The sequence below is a fragment of the Choloepus didactylus genome, chromosome 6 (assembly GCF_015220235.1).
Source record: "Choloepus didactylus isolate mChoDid1 chromosome 6, mChoDid1.pri, whole genome shotgun sequence".
NCBI classification, from domain to species: domain Eukaryota; kingdom Metazoa; phylum Chordata; class Mammalia; order Pilosa; family Megalonychidae; genus Choloepus; species Choloepus didactylus.
This window is the reverse complement of record NC_051312.1, coordinates 86,936,047-86,958,414: the sequence shown is the minus strand read 5'-3', so window position 1 is coordinate 86,958,414 and position 22,368 is coordinate 86,936,047. Positions and strand designations below refer to the sequence as shown.

Below are 22,368 nucleotides of genomic sequence, written 5' to 3'. Positions count from 1 at the left end.
TCCCCCTTCCTTAATTGCTCTCTATTGCTAGTTCCCCTATATTCTACATTATAAGCCATTTGTTTTACATTTTTCAAAGTTCACATTAGTGGTAGCATATAATATTTCTCTTTTTGTGCCTGGCTTATTTTGCTTAGCATTATGTCCTCAAGGTTCATCCATGTTGTCATATGTTTCACGAGATCGTTCCTTCTTACTGCCGCGTAGTATTCCATCGTGTGTATATACCACATTTTATTTATCCACTCATCTGTTGAAGGACATTTGGGTTGTTTCCATCTCTTGGCAATTGTGAATAATGCTGCCAGTTGAGCTGGGCCTCCCTCCACTCTCCCAATCCTCAGAATTCCAGTTGTCTCTCAGGGGCACTATTCCCTTCTCTTCTCTTCTCTCCTCTTTGGGGCCTCTCCAGGTAGATTCCTTGGTCAGCCTGAGTTGCCAATTAAAGACGGGGGTGGAGGCCTTCAGTAGTGAATACAGAATTCAAAGACACTGTGGGTACTCTGTCTCCCCTCAAGTCCAGCCTAGTCCCTCAACCTGGGCTTTCCGATAGAAAATAACCACATATATTACTCTTAGATTAAAAGAAAAAAAAAAGTAGAAAAGAAATCAAGAAAAAGAAAAAAGGGGGGAAAAAAAAAAAGAGTCTGTTTTAAATGTTTTTCCCCAGCCAGGAAGTTTTGTCAGTGTCAGAATAGAGCATTTAAAGATATGCTTTGGGCTATTGTCTGATAATTACTCTCCAACTGCTTCAGTTCCACCCCTGCCGGGGGTTATTGAAATGCAAAAAGATTAGGGATCAGGGAGAAGCCAGAAGGGACAAAATGTAAGGGAGAGAAAAAAAATGGCTTTTTTGGAGTCTGGGAATGGGTGTCCGCTTTTACGTGCCCCCACTTCTTGGAGCCCAGCCCTTCTTTAGCACCCCAGCTCCCAAAGTTAGTTAATTAATTTGTTAATTAATTCTGCAGTTGAGGCTGGTTTGAGCCTCCCTTCTTGCCCTCAGCAGATTGCTGTTTTTTGGTCCCCCCCCCCCCCTTTCAGGGAGCCGGCAGCAAGACAGTCTGTGAGGTCTGGGTGGGGAGGGGCGCCAGACCCCTGGTCTGGGAAACTTACAATGTTCGCTGCGATCTCAGCTTTTCCTCCAATTCAAAACTTGTGTCCAATGTGTGACTGGTTACTGGAGACCCCGAAAACACTGTTTCATATAGTTCTTGGGTAATTGCCAGCTGCTCTAGGGGAGAGACGAAATTCTGCTCCTCACCACTCCGCCATCTTGCCCCCCAGACCATCAACACTTTTTTTTAACTTTAGCCATTCTAGTAGATGTGTAATGGTATCTGGTTTAAATTTGCATTTCCCTGATGATTAGTGATGATAAAAGTCTTTTCATTATTTTTGAACATTTGGATAGTTTCTGTTCAAATTGTTTGTTCCTATCTAAAAATTAGATTGTTTGGCTTTTTATTGTTTAGCTGTAGCAGTTCTTTATATATTTTGTTAGGTCTAGTTGGCTTATAGTGTTGTTCAAGCCTTTTATTTCGTTATTTATTTTGTCTAGTTCTATCCATTATTTAAAGTGGGGTGTTGAAGTCTCTAAGTATTATTGTTGTATTGTGTATTTTTCTCTTCAATTCTGTCAATTTTTGCTGAATATATTTTTGAGCCATGTTAGGTGTGTATATGTTTATAGCTGTTCTGTCTTCCCTGACAGATTTGACCCTGTTATCATTATTAATATCCTGCTTTGCCCCTTATAACAATTTTTGTATTGAAGAACATTTTGTCCAATATTTGTATAGCCACTATAGCTCTCTTATGATTACTGTTCATACCTACACTTTTCCCTAAAACACCCTGGGAGGCAAGCCAGGCCACAGGGTAAAGGTTGAAACTGATTATGTTTTAAAACTTCAACTTCCATATGAGACCAAGGGAAGAGATATCTATTTGGTACAGGATCTAAATTTTCTAAACGGTACAACTCTACAGTCTATTTGTTGAAACACCACAATTGCATGGAACTTTGATTAGGAAGTGAGATACGGTAGGTTAGTATAGGCTGGAGTGAAATAGTGACACATCCCAGAGTAATTTGGGCAGATAATAAAAAATATATTTACAGCCTCCCCCTCCCCAGCCCCGAGGATCTGGGGGAAGGTGCGGATGTGTTGGACATCCTCACCTGGACTGGTGTTGATGTTGTCACAAACATTGGGACTGGTGGTTTGATGTGCTGAGCCCTCGAGCATGGGACTTGTCCTTTTGAAGCTCGTTACCGCAAAGGAGAGTCTAAACTTTCATATAATTGTGCCTAAGAGTCTCCCCCTGAGTACCTCTTTGTTGCTCAGATGTGGCCCTCTCTCTCTCTAACTGAGCCATCTCGACAGGTGAACTCGCTGCCCTCCCCCCTACGTGGGACCCAACTCCCAGGGTTGTAAATCTCCCTGGCAACGCAGAGTATGACTCCGGGGATGAATGTGGACCCGGCATCGTGGGACTGAGAGTCTTCTTGACCAAAAGGGGGATGCAAAATGAGACGAAATGGTTTCAGTGGCTGAGGGATTCCAAATGGAGTCGAGAGGTCACTCTGGTGGACATTCTTATGCACTATATAGATAACAGCTCTTAGGCTTTAATGTATTGGAATAGCTAGAAGTAAATACCTGAAACTACCAAACTCCAACCCAGCAGTCTGGACTCCTGAAGACAATTATATAATAATGTAGATTACAAGGGGTGACAGTGTGATTGTGAAGACCTTGTGGATCACACCCCCTTTATCTAGTGTATGGATGAGTAGAAAAATGGGGATAAAAACTAAAGGACAAATGGGGTGGGATGGGGGGATGATTTGGGTGTTTTTTTTTCACTTTTATTTTTTATTCTTGTTCTGGTTGTTTCTGATGTAAGGAAAATGTTCAGAGATATATTGTGGTGATGAACACTTAACTATGTTATCATACTGTGGACAGTGGATTGTATACCATGGATGATTGTATGGTGTGTGAATGTATTTCAATAAAACTGAATTTAATAAAAAAAAAAAAAACCAAAAAAAACACCCTGGGAGTCCAAGTGGAAACAAAGGGCTGAGGATAGACAGTGATTCGGCAATGTTCAGTGAGCAAGATTATTTTTGTTATTTTTTTTTGCATAAATTTTTATCAGACAATACAATTGGGAACTTAGCTGGAGATGTCCATGTTCCAGTTAAGTTCCCGTCCTTTCGTTTCCACCTATTTGTGTCTTTGAATCTAATGTGAGTCTCTTATAGACAGCAAGTTGAATTGTTTCTTTTAAAATCCTTTCTGCTAATCTCTGCCTTTTTGCCAAATATCTACGGGTTTTATTGATGCCAGGTTGCCATGCTGAATCCCTTGGAAGCTGGAACATGGACATCTCCAGCTAAGTTCCCAATTGTGTAATTTATGCCAAAAAAAACAAAAAGCAAAAATATTCTTGCTCATTGAACATTGCCGAATCACCGTCTATCCTCAGCCCTTTGTTTCCACCTGGACTCCCAGGGTGTTTTAGGGAAAAGTGTCAGTGTGCATTGTAATTTTCACTTCTAATTAAGAAATTTTTGCCTCTGCAGCCCCCTGTGATATTCCACTCATACACTCCAAAGGATCCAGGCTTTATTAGACATTGTGGCATACTGGATCTTACAGCAGATCCTTAATCAACAGACCAGCTCAATATTGAAATTATAGAAAATAAGAATAATAATGATAGGTACTTACTTTGTGCTAAATACTGTTCTTAGCATAATATGTAGACTTTAATCCATTTGCATTTAATGCAATTGCTGGTAAAAAAGCAATTCTCCCATTTTTGTTCTATTTTCTCTATTTCCTCCGTTACTGCCTTTTTTTGGTAATTAATAGATATTTTCCAGTGTATCATTTTGCATCATTTCTTGTTTTTTCTTTTTTAATCTATATTTTTTACTTATTTGCTTAGTGGTTGCCTTGCAGATTAATAATTTATAATATTGTAGTTCGAATTAATATCAGTTTCAAGGGTATACAAAAACACTTTGTTCCTATATAGTTCTATTCCCCCTTTTATGTTGTTATTGTTGCTTATTACATCTTTATATGCTGTATACCCTTCAATGTAGATTTGTAATTATTGTTTTATGTAGTTACTAGTTTTAGTTTTATGTAGTTACTAGTGTTCTTTGTTTCTTTCTGTGAATTGAGTTGCTCTAGCTCTGAGTTTCGGGTGTCACAGAGATACCCAGTGTTCCAGAGACCAATCAGGTTATACACTAAGGGATCAGCATCTCAGAGTTTGGAGATAGCCATTACAATTCAGGAATAGGGTTGACTGCTGTAAGAGCTTACAATCTAGGGACCCTTACAATAATCGTTCCCTTCTTAGGCTGTGTTCTAAGATTCAATTCTGAGTTTATACAATGTAGTTAGTTCATATTGGTGAGGCATTATAGTGTTTGCCTTTATTTCTGATGTACTTCACTCAAAATGCTGTGTATAGGATCCATTCACCTCGTTGTGTCTCACAGCTTCACTCCTTCTCGTAGTTGCTCAATATTCCATTGTATGCATACACTACAGTTCACCATTCTGTTCCTCAGTCTGTGTACCCTTAGACCACCTCCACCCATTGCAGATGTGAATACTGCCTCCATGAACACCAGTGTGCAAATGTCTATTCATGTCTCTCTGCTCTCAAAATCTTCCAACTACATACTCCATAATGAGGTTGCAGGATCTTATGGCCCCATATACTTAGCTTTTTGTGGAACCACCACACTGACCTCCAGAAAGGCTGCACCATTCTGCCTGCTCATCAACAGTAGATAGGTACATCCCTCTCTCCATGTTTTTTCCAACACTTTTACTGCTATTTATATTTTTTCCTACAATTTTATGACGTTATATTCACATACCATACATTTATCTACAGTGTACAGTCAGTTGTTCATGGTATCATCATAAAGTTGTACATTTATCACCATAATCAGCACTTGAACATATTGATTACTACAAAAAAAATTTTTTAAGGGAATAATAAAAAAGATGATAAAAAGAAAAATAATATGTTATACAGTACAATATAATAGTAAGGACAGAAAACAACACCATTACCAAGAATCTCATATCCCTCCCTTATATCCCCCTCTCATACACACTTAGCTTTGGTATATTGCCTTTGTTACATTTAATGGAAGCATATTACAGTGTTACTGTTGACCATAGACTCCAGTTTGCTTTGATTATATTTTTTCCCAAATACCGTCCCTTTTTCAACACTCTGCATGGTTGACATTCTTTTGTTCTCCTACATGTAAAAACATTTTTATATTTGTACATTTAGTAACAGTTATTGGCCGCTCCAGATTTTGCCAAGTTATACAGTCCCAGTCTTTGTCATCTTATCTTTACCTCTGGTGTCATACATTTTCCTATCCCACCTCTTTCAGTTTTACTCACAGACATCTTTGTTCCACGTACTTACAATATTGTGCTACCATCACACAGTATTATGCTATCTGTTTCTGGATCCATACAGTCAATCCTGCTAAACATTCTGTAGTCCTTCAGTATCAAATGCCCAATCTTTACCCTCTTTGTATTTCCCGGTAGCTTCTGTTCTCAGCTTTTAACTCTCAAAATTTGTTCATTAATGTTTGTTCATATTAGTGAGACCATACAGTATCTGTCCTTTTGTTTCTGTCTAACTTCACTCAACATAATATTCTCAAGATTCACCTACCTTATTATATGTTCCATGTCTTTTTTTCTGTCTTACAGCTGCATAATATTCCATCATGTGTATATACCACAGTTTGTTTATCCACTCGTCCATTAATGGACATTTGGGCTGTTTCCATCTCTTGGCAATTGTGAATAATGCTGCAGTAAACATCGGTTTACAAATGTCCATTTGTGTCTTAAGTTTCAGTTCCTCTGAGTGTATACCTAGCAATGGAATAGCTGGGTCATATGGCAAATCTATACTTAGCTTCCTGAGGAACCTCCACACTTGTCTTCCAGAGTGGTTGCATCATTCTACATTCCCATCAACAATGAATAAGTGTGCCTCTTTCTCCACATCCTCTCCAGCACTTGTAAGTTTCTTTTTTTTTTTGGATAATGGCCATTCTGGTAGGTATGAGATGATATCTCATTGTGGTTTTGATTTGCATTTTCCTAATAGCCAGTGATGTTGAGCATTTTTTCCTATTTTTTGAACCATTTGTATTTCCTCTTCAGAAAAGTGTCTGTTCATGTCTTTTGCCCATTTTTAAATTGGATTGTTTGTCTTTCTGTTGTTGAGTTGTAGGATCCCTTTATATATTCGGGATATTAAACCCTTATTTGATATGTGGTTTCCAAATATCATCTCCATTGTGTAGGTTGCCTTTTTACTTTTCTGACAAAGTCCTTTGATGTACAAAAGTATTTAATTTTGAGGACATCCCATTTGTCTATTTGTTCTTTGGTTGCTCACGCCTTGGGTGTGAGGTCTAGGAAACCACCTCCTATTACAAGATCTTTAAGATATTGCCCTACATTTTCTTCTAAGAGTCTTATGGTCTTCGTGCTAATGTTTAGGTCTTTGATCCGTTTTGATTTAATTTTTGTATGAGGTGTGAGATAGGAGTCCTCTTTCATTCTTTCGGAAATGGATATCCAGTTCTCCAAACACCACTTATTGAAGAGGCTGCTCTTTCCCAGTTGCTTTGGCTTGACTGCCTTATCAAAGATCAATTGTCCATAGATGCGAGGGTCTACTTTTTAATTAGATTTTAAAAATTCATTTTGAACTATCTGGTTACAAATTTCATGACATTTTTCTTTTAAGTATTCCTTGGATACCATATTTTCTTGTTCTGTATTTTTCCTTTTGTATTTATATAGATCCTGTTTCTGCTTCCTTTTCAGTTATTTATTTTTGAATCGGGAGGGCTTTTTTGGACCATTTTTTAAGATGCAGAAGTAGGTAGCTGGGGGTAGCTACTGTCTTTCAGATTTACAGTAATTTTCTTTGAAACTAGGATTGTGCATATGACTTTTAAAATATTTTTCTCCTCAGCCAGTGAAGATTGACTGTTGTAAGCCTTTTCACAGTGCAGACTCCCACTCTTTTTGCCACACCAGCAGTCTGTTTTCTGCCAACATGACTTGTTTTTGTGATTCCTTATTTAATACTGTCTCCTCTACTTCAAACCATAAACATGAAACTCCCCTGTTCCAGCCCATACCCTCTGTTTTTGTTGTTGCAAACATGAACTTTAGGTTTTATATCTTAGGAAGTGCGTTTTAAGAAATGTACTCCCTCCACTTTACACCTTGGAGATTTGGAGCCTTATGCCTCATCTTTCCCCTCTTTCTCCAGTTTTTCTCTCTTTTTTGGTGTATCTGTAACCTGTTTTTCATGTTTCCTAGTTTTATTAGAGATCATGTTTCCATTTTTGTTTTTTATTCTCTTTCTTTACTTTTGGGTGATGGAATACAATATACCAGAAATGGGTTGGCTTTTACAATGTTGCTTTATTAGCTTACAAGGCTAATAAGGCTGTGGAAATGTCCAAATTAAGGCATCAGCAAGAGGATACCTTCTCTGGAGAAAGACTGGCGGCATCTGGGACATCTTTGGCACATGGGAAGGCATGTGGCTGATGTCTACTGGTCCTTTGCTCTGGTTTCATGGCTTTCAGCTTCTGGTTCCAGTGACTTCCTTTCTGAGCTTCTGTGGGTCCTGTCTTATTTTCTCTGGGGCTTTTTTCTTTGAGCTCTCTGGTTTTTTCTGTCTTTTATCCTGTCATCAAGGACTCCAGTAAAAGGATTAAGACCCACCTTGAATGGGGAGGGTCACATCTCAATTGAAACAACCTAACCAAAAGGTCCCACCCACAACAGTTCTGCACCCACAGGAATGGATTAAAAGAACATGGCCTTTTCTGGGGTGCATAACAGCTTCAAACCAGCACAGGTGATTTCTGAGAGAAGGGGAGAAATTATGATTTTGTCCTGTCATTTAAGACTAGATGTGTTTAAAATGTATTTTTTAGTTAGTGCTTTGTGTATTCATTTAGTTAAAATGTTTAAACTGGATGAAGTTTCATAATTATAAACCACAGCATGTGGTGTTTTCACTTATTTAACAAATGCTTTCATAGCATTTACTATGTGCCAAGTCTGTTCTAATTACTTTTATTAAATTAACCCATTCAAGGCTCAGAATATCCCCATGAGGTAAGTATTATTTTATTCCCATTTTATTGATAGAAAAATGAAGTACAGTTAGTAAAATTTACTTGGCCAAAGTCACCTAATTAATCAGAAATAAGAACTCTTTCTACTTTATATTCCATGATTATAGTATTTGTGGGTGTAGGTGTCATCCGTTTATACCTTATGCTAATGAGTCCCTTGAGAGGAGAGCCCAGGGCTCATTCATCCTTATATTCCTAGTGTATTTAGTAGAATGCCTGAATTCCAGAAGATTCTGAATGGATGTTGTTTGTAGACTAATGTTTTTTATTAGGAGCCATATTATTTACTCTTTGCCAAACTCTTTAAGCTTCATTTTTCAGTCTACTCCAAATAAAAAAATTATTTTTTATATCCTAATATTGGTTAGTTATATTTAATTAGCTTGACTAATGAACTATATTTAATTGGAGTGTCATTTGTAAAATAACAGAGGTCAGCTAACTCAGGGTAGCAAATATGTGGTGGTCATCTTGTCACTACTGTAATACCCATGACAGGCATTTCTTTTCCTATTAAGCCTATCTATACACTAACTAAAAGTCCTTTCAACCCACAATTCCAGGTGCTTACTGGTCAGTGGAAATGAGCTTGTTTATACTGTACTAGATGGTGACACTAATGAACATTAATTGAAAACTTAATGCATGCTGTACCTTGTCCTGTACATTCCTGCATGCATTATCTTATTTAGACCTTGCAAAAGTCCTGAAGCATGGCACCATTGTCTCTACATTTTTTGTTCAAGGAAATGAGATCCTGAGACTTAAATAACTTGGCCAAAATTATAAAGGAACTGATGGAACTATGACTCATCTTCATGTCTGTCTGTATGAAACTTGATTATATGATTTTAACTTATATTTATGAAACTTTTTACAAAGCATATTAAAAAGCATCTATGGTTTAATTATTTTTGTTTTCTAGGGTTGTGTTGCTTCAACTTCAGTCATCCCCATACCATCTTTTCAGTTTTACATACATGGAATATTGCCAACCAGGGAAGCTTACCTGAGACCTGGTGTTCAGAATTTGGGTTTGGTCATGTATACGTGGTTGACTTCCTGTGTGGCTGACATTATTAGTCTCTAGTCCTTTCAGAGTTTGAGGTGATACCACCTGTCTCATCCTCCTCTCCCCCCAATAAATCACATTGGTAGTCACATAGATTACCCAGCATGGCCCAAATCTCCTAGGTGAACACTCTTATCAGGCAGGACATTCCAAGAGCATAGAAATTTCCTGCCAGCAGTCAAGGGCAAAAGCTAGCTCTCCCTTTGGGCAAGTTTAATCCTTTCCTGTTCTGTCATGTACACTGTCCTTGGTTTTTAAAGCTCCTATACACAAAATGTTTGTGTTAACTGATATGATCTGTGACCAAGGTAATAAAAAACCCAACTGGTCCATATGGATATAGATTATGATCTTGAGTCCACTTGTCCTAGAGCTAACCTACTGAGCTGTTTAATCCAAATTTATGGAGAGTCTGAAACCTGATTATATAATCTCTGCTCTTTTATTCATTCATGCATTCATATGGCAGACATTTATTGAGCTCCTACAGTGTGCCATTTACTGTGCTAGACATATAAATACTAAGATACAAAACATATTTACTGCTCTCAGGGAGTTCCACAGGCAATTCACAGATAATTACAATACTTGAAATGGGTGCTGTGTTAGAGATGCTGGAAGACCTTGGAGGAGGGATATTTAAATCACAAGTGGAATCCTTGAAAAATTCTTAGAGGAGGTCATGTTTAAACTAAGTTTTGAAGGATGAGTAAGAGTTAGACCAAACAATGGGGAAGAGAATTCCAAGGAAAAAAAACACATAAAGACATGGGCCTACTGATCTTGTAAGGAAACGTCAGACTAAATATAGCTATGGCCTGGATATACGTGAGGGAGCGGAGAGAGATGAAGCCACACTAGCAAGTAGGTCCTCATAGTCAATTGCCTTTTATAACATGTTAAGGAATTTAGATTTTTACCGAGGGTGACGGAACCAGTTCAGAAATATTAACAGGAGAGTGGTTTGATCAGATTCATCTTAGAAAAATTATTCAGAAATTAGATTTTATTAAATAATTAGTCCTTGCAGGGATTTATTCTTGTTGCCTTCTCTGTAGTATGAAATTTACATTTTTATTCATATAAATGAATATTAGGTTATAATTAGTTCTTTTACATCTTAATTTTTCTAATTATAGAAACAATAGATGATTATTGGAAAAAACACATAAAAATAGTAGAAAATGTGTACTGTAATTGTGTCTCCTTCCTCCAACAGTAACAATTTGAGTATATTTTTTGAGGCTTCGTCTGCTTCTCATATATATGTATATTCCATGTATTTGTGAGTGTATGCAGGTATCTGTATTACCTAGAGATATATATTCATGTGTTTTTAAAATAAAATGGGATCTTGCCATACATGGACTTCTGAGTTTTTTTTTTTTTTTTAAACTGGATAGTATAATCTGCTTCCAGTTTACATGGAAGAAAAGCAAAGGATAAACATTCCCATTCCCACAGGTAGAAATTGGAAGGAAAACAGGGGTCGTGGGTCCCAAACAATTCCGAAACCCAGCAGGGCACAGTCCATTATATTTCAAGTCTGAGAATCATCTGTGGAACAATGTATGGTCCTTTGGGCCTGATGGCAGCCCCACCTCTTCTATGTGCTTGCTCAGCAGCCCTGCTACCCCTGAACATGGGGGTAAAGGCTCCACCCTCTCCAAGCATTGGGATGGTGGCCAGACTCTCTGAAATCCCTGGGACACAGGCTCTACCCTCTCAGAGCACTGGGGTGGTGTGGCCAGACCCTCCATAATCCTCAGGGCCTAGGTTCCACCCTCTCCCGGCATTGGGATGGTGGCACTATTCCTCAACAATGGGGTGGAAGGCCCACCTTCTCCAAGTTCTGGGGGAGACTCACTATTTCCACACATGGTGGCCTGTTCTTTTGGCCCCCAAGAGGATGTCTTCAGTCCAGACCTCAGCTTCCATGGTTCTTCCCTTGAAGTGATTTTTTCTTCAATCTGTCCCTTTTGGTCCAGGCTGGCCGTGGTTCCATTCAGATCTTGCAAAAAACTTGTTGGTTTTTCATGTAGTGCACAGGGGTCCAAATCACCAGACAAAAGAACTTTCCACAGATTCCTACTAGATAAGTACATTTCCAATCCCAACTTCCACAGAAATTACTGACTGGTTCCATAGTTTGTTAAACCTTCACATGGAGCTCTAATCTCTGGGGAGTCACTTTCCAGAAACTCAGAATTTTCCAAACCATCAATTTCAGATTTGTTTGTACCCAGTAGTTTAGTTCTCAGCTTATCCCTTTCTTCTCACATTTATTATAAGTTGCAAGGAGAAACCAGGCTGCACTTTCCACATTTAGTTTGGAAATCTCCTCAGCTAAATATCCAAGTTCATTGCTTTCAAGCTCTGCCTTCCATCTGTCATCAGAACTCAATTTTGCCAAGTTTTCTTTCATTTTAAAACAAGGATTGCCTTTCCTCCAGTTTCAAATAACCCATTCATCATTTCCATCTAATGCCTCGTCAGAAGTTCCTTAAGCATCCATATTTCTACCAACAGTCTCTAAAAAGCAATCTAGGTCTTTTCTATCAAGCACTTCACAGTTCTTCCAGTCTCTACTCATTACTCAATTCTATAGCCATTTCCACATTTTTGGTATTTGCAATAGCAGGACCCCACTTCTGGTACCAAAAGCTGTTTTAGTTTCCTAGGCTGCCTAAGCAAGTGACATGAAATGAATTTGGTTAAGCAATGGGAATTTATTTGTTCATAGTTTTGAGATTGGGAAAATGTCCAAATCAAGGCATCTTGAAGTGATGCTTTCTCTCTGAACACTGGGGTATTCTGGGACTGGCTGTTGGTGATCCTTGGTTCCTCTGTCACATGGTAAGGCACATAATGGTGTCTCTTGGTCTCTTCCTTCTCTTCTGATTTCCTTTTCAGTTTCTTGGTTCCTGTTTTTTTTTTTTTTTTTTTTTTTAATGCAATTTTTTTGTGATATATTCACACACCATATAATCCATCCAAAGTATATAGTCATTGGCTCACAGTGTCATCACATAGTTGTTCATTCATCACCACAGTCAATTTTAGAACATTTTCATTACTTCCCCCCCACCAAAAAAAGAAAAAAGAAAACCCAGAATATTTCATAGCCCTTACCCCTTCTCCCCATTATTTACCCCTAGTATTGAAGTGGTACATTTGTTACAGTTGATGGAAGATTATTAAGATATTACTGTTAACTACAGTCTAGTTTACAATAGGTATGTTTTCCAAAAATACCACTCTGTTACTAACTCCTTGTAACCTGTGGCTTTTTCTCTGAATTTGATTCTCTTATAAAGGACTCTAGTAATAGAATTAAGACCCATCCTGACTGAGGTGGGCCATACCTTAATGGAAGCAACTTCATCAAAAGGTCCTATTTATAATGGATTTATACCCACAGGAATGGATTAAATTTTAGAACATGTTTTTCTGAGAATTCATACAGCTTTAAACCACCACAGTACTATTTTTAATTATTCCATCTGTCATTAAATAATTCTTTGTGTAATGGCTTAATATTATTTGTCCTATTTGATGTCTGTCTTATTCACTGTTATATCATCAGTACCTATGAAATGTCTGACCTGTGTTTTCTAGTCAGTAAGTATTTATTGTATGAATTAATTGAGAACATCTTTCTCTACTAGTACTTATGGACTTAACATGTTTTTTTTAATGGCCATATAGGGTTGTTCTGGATGAATGTTATATAATTTATTTTGAAAGTTTATTTTATTTAAACTTTAAAATTAAGAATGTTTGCATATGGATTTTAAATTCAAATAACTTGAACAGGAATATAGTGAAAGCTGTTTCTTCTGCTGTTATCTCTAGTTCCTTCCTTCAGACATAGCTATTGTTAGACTAGTTAGATACTTTTTCGGGGAATTTCCTCACAGTGATTCCTAAGGGTACTACAGAGGCATTTTTTCATGGGAGTTTTTTCATGTGAGGGACTGTAGTAACTGAGAAGTATTATAATTACCATAAGCAAACATATATGTGTAAACATATTTTTACATGATAATATAGTATACTATTCACATTCTGTGGCTTGTTTTATTTACTTAACAATGCATCTTCCTATCTAGTTTTCCCTACACAATTTACTGAATAATCTGTCTTTTCCTCTCTGAATGAAATGTTACCTTTTTCAATTACTAAATTTTTATGTGGATTCAGGTATATTTCTGACGTAAGTTTCATTACTTCTCTGTCTATTCGTGTGTTAGTACCAAGCTGTTTTAATTACTGTAGTTTTTTTTTTTTTTTTTTTTGTCTTTTTTTTTTTTAACGCATATTTGCTTTTTTTTTTTTTTTTTTTAAATCATCATTTTATTGAGATATATTCACATACCACGCAGTCATACAAAACAAATTGTACTTTCGATTGTTTACAGTACCATTACATAGTTGTACATTCATCACCTAAATCAATCCCTGACACCTTCATTAGCACACACACAAAAATAACAAGAATAATAATTAGAGTGAAAAAGAGCAATTGAAGTAAAAAAGAACACTGGGTACCTTTGTCTGTCTGTTTCCCTCCCCTACTTTTCTACACATCCATCCATAAACTAGACAAAGTGGTGTTTGGTCCTTATGGCTTTCCCAATCCCATTGTCACCCCTCATAAGCTACATTTTTATACAACTGTCTTCGAGATTCATGGGTTCTGGGTTGTAGTTTGATAGTTTCAGGTATCCACCACCAGCTACCCCAATTCTTTAGAACCTAAAAAGGGTTGTCTAAAGTGTGCATAAGAGTGCCCACCAGAGTGACCTCTCGGCTCCTTTTGGAATCTCTCTGCCACTGAAGCTTATTTCATTTCCTTTCACATCCCCCTTTTGGTCAAGAAGATGTTCTCCGTCCCACGGTGCCAGGTCTACATTCCTCCCTGGGAGTCATATTCCACGTTGCCAGGGAGATTCACTTCCCTGGGTGTCTGATCCCACGTAGAGGGGAGGGCAGTGATTTCACCTTTCAAGTTGGCTTAGCCAGAGAGAGAGGGCCACATCTGAGCAACAAAGAGGCACTCAGGAGGAGACTCTTAGGCACAAATACAGGGAGGCCTAGCCTCTCCTTTGCAGCAACCGTCTTCCCAAGGGTAAAACTTATGGTAGAGGGCTCAACCCATCAAACCACCAGTCCCCTATGTCTGTGGTCATGTTAGCAACCATGGAGGTGGGGTAGGCGAATACCCCTGCATTCTCCACAGGCTCCTCAAGGGGGCACTAAATATTTTTTTTTTTTTTTTTTTTCCCCTTGTTTGTCTTTTTTCTTTTTTTTCTTTTCTTTTTTTTTTTTAACTTTCCCTTCTTTTTTCAAATCACCTGTATGAAAAAAAAAGTTAAAAAGAAAACAAACATACAATAAAAGAGCATTTCAAAGAGACCATAGCAAGGGAGTAAGAAAAAGACAACTAACCTAAGATAACTGCTTAACTTCCAACATGTTCCTACTTTACCCCAAGAAAGTTACATAATATAGCAACATTTCAGTGAACTTGTTCCTACTACAACCATCAGAAATTAACAGACCATAGTCATTTCTGGGCATCCCCAGAACGTTAAATAGCTTATCTGTTCTTCCTGGATTATTGTTCCCCCTTCCTTAATTGCTCTCTACTGCTAGTTCCCCTACATTCTACATTATAAACCATTTGTTTTACATTTTTCAAAGTTCACATTAGTGGTAGCATATAATATTTCTCTTTTTGTGCCTGGCTTATTTCGCTCAACATTATGTCTTCAAGGTTCATCCATGTTGTCATATGTTTCACCAGATCGTTCCTTCTTACTGCCGCGTAGTATTCCATCGTGTGTATATACCACATTTTATTTATCCACTCATCTGTTGAAGGACATTTGGGTTGTTTCCATCTCTTGGCAATTGTGAATAATGCTGCTATGAACATTGGCGTGCAGATATCTGTTCGTGTCACTGCTTTCCGATCTTCCGGGTATATACCGAGGAGTGCAATCGCTGGATCGAATGGTAGCTCTATATCTAGTTTTCTAAGGAACTGCCAGACTGACTTCCAGAGTGGCTGAACCATTATACAGTCCCACCAACAATGAATAAGAGTTCCAATTTCTCCACATCCCCTCCATCATTTGTAGTTTCCTGTTTGTTTAATGGCAGCCATTCTAACCGGTGTTAGATGGTTTCTCATTGTGGTCTTAATTTGCATCTCTCTAATAGCTAGTGAAGCTGAACATTTTTTCATGTGTTTCTTGGTCATTTGTATTTCCTCTTCAGAGAACTGTCTTTTCATATCTTTTGCCCATTTTATAATTGGGCTGTCTGTACTATTGTCATTGAGTTGTAGGATTTCTTTGTATATGCAAGATATCAGTCTTTTGTCAGATACATGGTTTCCAAAAATTTTTTCCCATTGAGTTGGCTGCCTCTTTACCTTTTTGAGAAATTCCTTTGAGGTGCAGAAACTTCTAAGCTTGAGGAGTTCCCATTTATCTATTTTCTCTTTTGTTGCTTGTGCTTTGGGTGTAAAGTCTAGGAAGTGGCCTCCTAATACAAGGTCTTGAAGATGTTTTCCTACATTATCTTCTAGGAGTTTTATGGTACTTTCTTTTATATTGAGATCTTTGGTCCATTTTGAGTTAATTTTTGTGTAGGGGGTGAGGTAGGGGTCCTCTTTCATTCTTTTGGATATGGATATCCAACTCTCCCAGCCCCATTTGTTGAAAAGACCATTATGGCTCAGTTCGGTGACTTTGGGGGCCTTATCAAAGATCAGTCGGCCATAGATCTGAGGGTCTATCTCTGAATTCTCAATTCGATTCCATTGATCTATATGTCTATCTTTGTGCCAGTACCATGCTGTCTTGGCAACTGTGGCTTTATAATAAGCTTCAAAGTCAGGAAGTGTAAGTCCTCCCACTTCGTTTTTCTTTTTTAGAGTGTCTTTAGCAATTCGAGGCATCTTCCCTTTCCAAATAAATTTGATAACTAGCTTTTCCAAGTCTGCAAAGTAGGTTGTTGGAATTTTGATTGGGATTGCATTGAATCTGTAGATGAGTTTGGGTAGAATTGACATCTTAATGACATTTAGCCTTCCTATCCATGAACATGGAATATTTTTCCATCTTTTAAGGTCCCCTTCTATTTCTTTTAGTAGAGTTATGTAGTTTTCTTTGTATAGGTCTTTTACATCTTTGGTTAAGTTGATTCCTAGGTACTTGATTTTTTTAGTTGCTATTGAAAATGGTATCTTTTTCTTGAGTGTCTCTTCAGTTTGTTCATTTCTAGCATATAGAAACATTACTGACTTATGTGCATTAATCTTGTATCCCGCTACTTTGCTAAATTTGTTTATTAGCTCTAGTAGGTGTATCGTTGATTTCTCAGGGTTTTCTAGATATAAGATCATATCATCTGCAAACAATGACAGTTTTACTTCTTCTTTTCCAATTTGGATGCCTTTATTTCTTTGTCTTGCCGGATTGCCCTGGCTAGCACTTCCAGCACAATGTTGAATAACAGTGGTGACAGCGGGCATCCTTGTCTTGTTCCTGATCTTAGAGGGAAGGCTTTCAGTCTCTCACCATTGAGTACTATGCTGGCTGTGGGTTTTTCATATATGCTCTTTATCATGTTGAGGAAGTTTCCTTCAATTCCTACCTTTTGAAGTGTTTTTATCAAAAAGGGATGTTGGATTTTGTCAAATGCTTTTTCAGCATCTATTGAGATGATCAATTGATTTTTCCCTTTCGAGTTTTTAATGTGTTGTAATACATTGATTGTTTTTCTGATGTTGAACCATCCTTGCATGCCTGGAATGAACCCCACTTGGTCATGGTGTATGATTTTTTTAATGTGTCTTTGGATTCGATTTGCAAGTATTTTGTTGAGGATTTTTGCATCTATATTCATTAGGGAGATTGGCCGGTAGTTTTCCTTTTTTGTAGCATCTTTGCCTGGTTTTGGTATTAGATTGATGTTAGCTTCATAAAATGAGTTAGGTAGTGTTCCATTTTTTTCAATGTTTTGAAAGAGTTTGAGTAAGATTGGTGTCAGTTCTTTCTGGAAAGTTTGGTAGAATTCCCCTGTGAAGCCATCTGGCCCTGGGCATTTATTTGTGGGAAGATTTTTGATGACTGATTGGATCTCTTTGCTTGTGCTGGGTTGGTTGAGGTCTTCTATTTCTTCTCTGGTCAGTCTAGGTTGTTCATATGTTTCCAGGAAATTGTCCATTTCTTCTACATTATCCAGTTTGTTGCCATACAGTTGTTCATAATATCCTCTTATAATTTTTTTAATTTCTTCAGGATCTGCAGTTCTGTCACCTTTTTCATTCATTATTTTGTTTATATGGGTCTTCTCTCTTTTTGATTTTGTCAGTCTAGCTAGGGGCTTGTCAATCTTGTTGATCTTCTCAAAGAACCAACTTTTGGTGATATTTATCCTTTCTATTGTTTTTTTTGTTCTCTATGTCATTTATTTCTGCTTTAATCCTTGTTATTTCTTTTCTTCTACTTGGTTTAGGATTGGTTTGCTGTTCATTTTCTAGCTTCTTCAGTTGATCCATTAGTTCTTTGATTTTGGCTCTTTCTTCCTTTTTAATATATGCGTTTAGTGCTATAAATTTCCCCCTTAGCACTGCTTTTGCTGCATCCCATAGGTTTTGGTATGTTGTGTTCTCATTTTCATTCGTCTCTATATATTTAGCAATTTCTCTTGCTATTTCTTCTTTAACCCACTGGTTGTTTAGGAGTGTGTTGTTTAACCTCCAGGTATTTGTGAATTTTCTAAGTCTCTGATGGTTATTGACTTCTAATTGTATTCCATTGTGGTCAGAGAATGTGCTTTGAATGATTTCAATCTTTTTAAATTTATTGAGGCTTGTTTTATGTCCCAGCATATGATCTATTCTGGAGAAAGTTCCGTGAGCACTAGAAAAGTATGTGTATCCTGGTGATTTGGGATGTAATGTCCTGTAGATGTCTGTTAAATCTAATTCATTTATCAGATTGTTTAGGTTTTCAATTTCCTTATTGGTCTTCTGTCTGGTTGATCTTTCTATAGGAGAGAGTGATGTGTTGAAGTCTCCCACAATTATTGTGGAAACATCAATTGCTTCCTTTAGTTTTGCCAATGTTTCTCTCATGTATTTTGTGGCACCTTGATTGGGTGCATAGACATTTACGATTGTTATTTCTTCTTGCTGAATTGCCCCTTTTATTAGTATGTAGTGGCCTTCTTTGTCTCTCAAAACATCCCTGCATTTGAAGTCTATTTTATCTGAGATTAATATTGCTACACCTGCTTTCTTTTGGCTGTAGCTTGCATGAAATATTTTTTTCCATCCTTTCACTTTCAATTTCTTTGTGTCCCTGTGTCTAAGATGAGTCTCTTGTATGCAACATATTGATGGTTCATTTTTTTTGATCCATTCTGCGAATCTATATCTTTTAATTGGGGAGTTTAATCCATTTACATTCAACGTTAAAACCGTGAAGGCATTTCTTGAATCGGCCATCTTATCCTTTGGATTATGTTTGCCCTATTTTTCCCTCTCTCTATTAATATCCTTTATTGTACCCATACCGAATCTCTTTAGTACTGAACCTTTCTCCAAGTCTCTCTGTCCTGTCTTTGTTTCTCTGTCTGTAGGGCTCCCTTTAGTATCTCCAGTAGGGCAGGTCTCTTGTTAGCAAATTCTCTCAGCATTTCTTTGTCTGTGAAAAATTTAAGCTCTCCCTCAAATTTGAAGGAGAGCTTTGCTGGATAAAGTATTCTTGGCTGGAAATTCCTCTCTCTCAGAATTTTAAATATATCGTGCCATTGCCTTCTCGCCTCCATGGTGGCTGCCGAGTAGTCACTACTTAGTCTTATGCTGTTTCCTTTGTATGTGGTGAATTGCTTTTCTCTTGCTGCTTTCAGAACTTGCTCCTTCTCTTCTATGTTTGACAGTGTGATCAGTATATGTCTCGGAGTGGGTTTATTTGGATTTATTCTATTTGGAGTTCACTGAGCATTTATGATTTGTGTATTTATGTTGTTTAGAAGATTTGGGAAGTTTTCCCCAACAATTTCTTTGAATACTCTTCCTAGACCTTTACCCTTTTCTTCCCCTTCTGGGACACCAATGAGTCTTATATTCGGACGCTTCATATTATCTATCATATCCCTGAGGTCCATTTCGAGTTTTTCAATTTTTTTCCCCATTCTTTCTTTTATGCTTTCATTTTCCATTCTGTCATCTTCCAGGTCACTGATTCGTTGTTCAACTTCCTCTAGTCTTGTACTATGAGTGTCCAGAATCTTTTTAATTTGGTCAACAGTTTCTTTAATTTCCATAAGATCATCCATTTTTTTATTTAGTCTTGCAATGTCTTCTTTATGCTCTTCTAGGGTCTTCTTGATTTCCTTCATATCCCGTACTAGGGTCTCATTGTTCATCTTTAGTTCTTTGAGTAGCTGCTCTAGGTGTGTCTCTTCTGGTCTTTTGATTTGGGTGCTTGGGCTTGGGTTATCCATATCGTCTGGTTTTTTCATATGCTTTATAATTTTCTGTTGTTTTTGGCCTCGTGGCATTTGCTGTCCTTGATAGGGTTCTTTTAGGGTTTGTAGACCAGTTGAAGTCCTTATCTCTAATTTATCAGATCTACAGCTTCGTGGAGTACACTTTCTCTAACTAACCAGCAGGTGGCGTCCACGAGCCACCTGTTCTCCACAAGCCAGATCTCCCCTGCTTAGCCTTTTTGGTGAGTGGGGGAGTGAGTCTTGTGGGGCCCAATTGGTGTCCCAAGCTTGCGTGTGTAGTTGGTGTTGCCTGCCCTGTATGTGGGGCGTGTTTCTGGGCAGTCGGGGAGGGGGGGTGGCCCTAACAATCAAATCTCCCTGATGATCCTAGAGTTTTAAAGCTACTGCAATAGTCTAATCCTTCAGTTCAGTCCTGCCACAGTTTGTCTCTGCCACTGACCCACAAGTCTTTGGTATTGGCGTATGGCTCCTGAGACTTGCAAGTGGGCCCCTCTTCCAGGCTGTGCACCCCGGGTCCTCTGTTGAGGGATGACTGTGCTATGTCACAGGTGAGTGCCGTCCCCCCAGGGCAGTTCTGGGCTGCTGGGCTGTGTTGGGAGGCTCCCAGTCTGCTCAAATGATGGCTGAATGGGGCTCTGTTAATTCACACTGCTCCCCCTTCCCAGCTCTGGGACATTCAGCTGAGGTTGCAGGGAAGGCTAATGTCCACGCCCAGTTTTGTGGTGTGTGCCTGTTATTTGAAGCACTTCCGTCACACTGGGTTGTCTGGGGCAGCTCTGGGCTATGGGGCTGGCGATGGGCAGGAGTGTTTCCTGTCCACCAGGATGGTGGCTGTGAGCGGACACCCCCCTTTTCTTGGGAAGTTGTGTTGTTTAGTGAATTTTCTCAGCCACTGGATTATTGCCTTTTGTCTCAGAGCTCTCTTAGTTCTGCTCTTGACTTGACGTGCCCAAATTTCAATTCTTTGAAGCTTTCTGTATTGAGCTTCTTAGAGTAATTGTTTTAGAAAAAGCAAAAAGGATTTAAAAAAAAAAAAAAAAACAAAAAAAAAAAACAAAAAAAAACGGCCCTCCTCAGAGATCTAATGGGTTATTGAAATGCTAATAGACAAAGCAACCAGGGCCATTAAGGAAAGGTGCCCTGGGCGGAGAGATCAGCCTTGCTTCGGGATTTGCATATGCGCCTCAAGGCCTGATCTCCGCCCTTCCCCTTTCTGTGTTCACCAGAACTCCAAAAATCCTCTGCTTTTACTTTGGAGCTTCTCGTGTTGTTTTCCTTCTATGCCCGTCTCCTCTCTGCTGGGCTGGCTGCTCTCAGAGTCTCTGGTGTCTGGCCTCAGTCTATCTATGGTTGGAGTTTGAATCAGTAGAATGAGTTTCCGACGAGAGCAGCCACTGCAATTCTCCCTTCTCCTTCCTGGAGCTGACAGCCCCTCCTCCCCCGGGACTGAGCCTGGCAGGGAGGGGCGCGGGTCCCCTGGCCGCAAAAACTTACAGATTTCGGTGATCTCAGCAGTTCCACGTTTTCATGAGTGTTGTATGAAGTATGCCCAAAGACAGATTGCTCTGTGGTGTCCAGTCCACGCAGTTCCTGGCTTTTTACCTACTTTCCTGGAGGAGTAACTAAAACATACAGCTCACCAGTCTGCCATCTTGCCCCGCCTAATTACTGTAGTTTTTAAAATTAATTTTCACTGTTTGGTAAGTCTAAGCCTTCATCATTATTATTCTTTTTCAGAATTTTCAAAGCTATCCTTACATGTTAATTTTTCCATATAAATTTATAATCAACATTTCTAGTTGAAAGAAGAATACTGTTAGAAAAACGGCAGTTTATCTCAGCTCCTCCATGTTCTTGGCAATTTCTAATCTACTTTCTGCCTTTATTAGATTTGCCTATTCAGGACATTTCATATAAATGGAATCATATATGTAGTCTTTTGTGTTTGGCTTATTTCACTTAGCATAATGTTTTCAAGGTTCAAGGTGTATAATTCCTTTTTATGATAGAATAATATTCCATTCTGTGTATTTACCACCTTTTGTTAATCCATTCCTCTTGGCTGTTAGGAGTAATGCTGCTATGAACATTTATGTATAGGTTTTTGTGTGGACATAAGTTTTCATTTCTCTTGGGTATATATACCCAGGAGTGGGAACTGCCAGGTCATATGGTAGCTCTATGTTTAACCTTTTGAGGAATTCCCAAGCTGTTTTCCAAAGCAGTTGCATCATTTTACCTTCCCACCAGCAATATATGAGGGTTCTAATTACTCTGCATTTTTGCCAAAACTTGTTATTGTTAATCATTTTTATTGTAGCACCCATTATTATTTTACTAAGATTTTATGAGAAGCTGACTTATAGCATGCCTTTTCATCATTTATAGAGATTAGATTTTTTTTACTCTGCTCTCAATAATGGTCGATTGTAATTAATGGATTTCCTAATATTGATGATAAATTTTTTTAAAAAGATGTTAAATTTCAAAATACAGCTCAACAAGCAGTTATATA

General features: G+C 38.2%; 1 protein-coding gene across 1 annotated transcript in view; it reads left to right on the top strand.

The window, feature by feature from the left end:
* Positions 1-22,368, top strand: part of FCHSD2 (FCH and double SH3 domains 2) — a 442,594-nt gene that overhangs the window by 56,030 nt on the left and 364,196 nt on the right. The gene's annotated exons all lie outside the window — the stretch shown is intronic.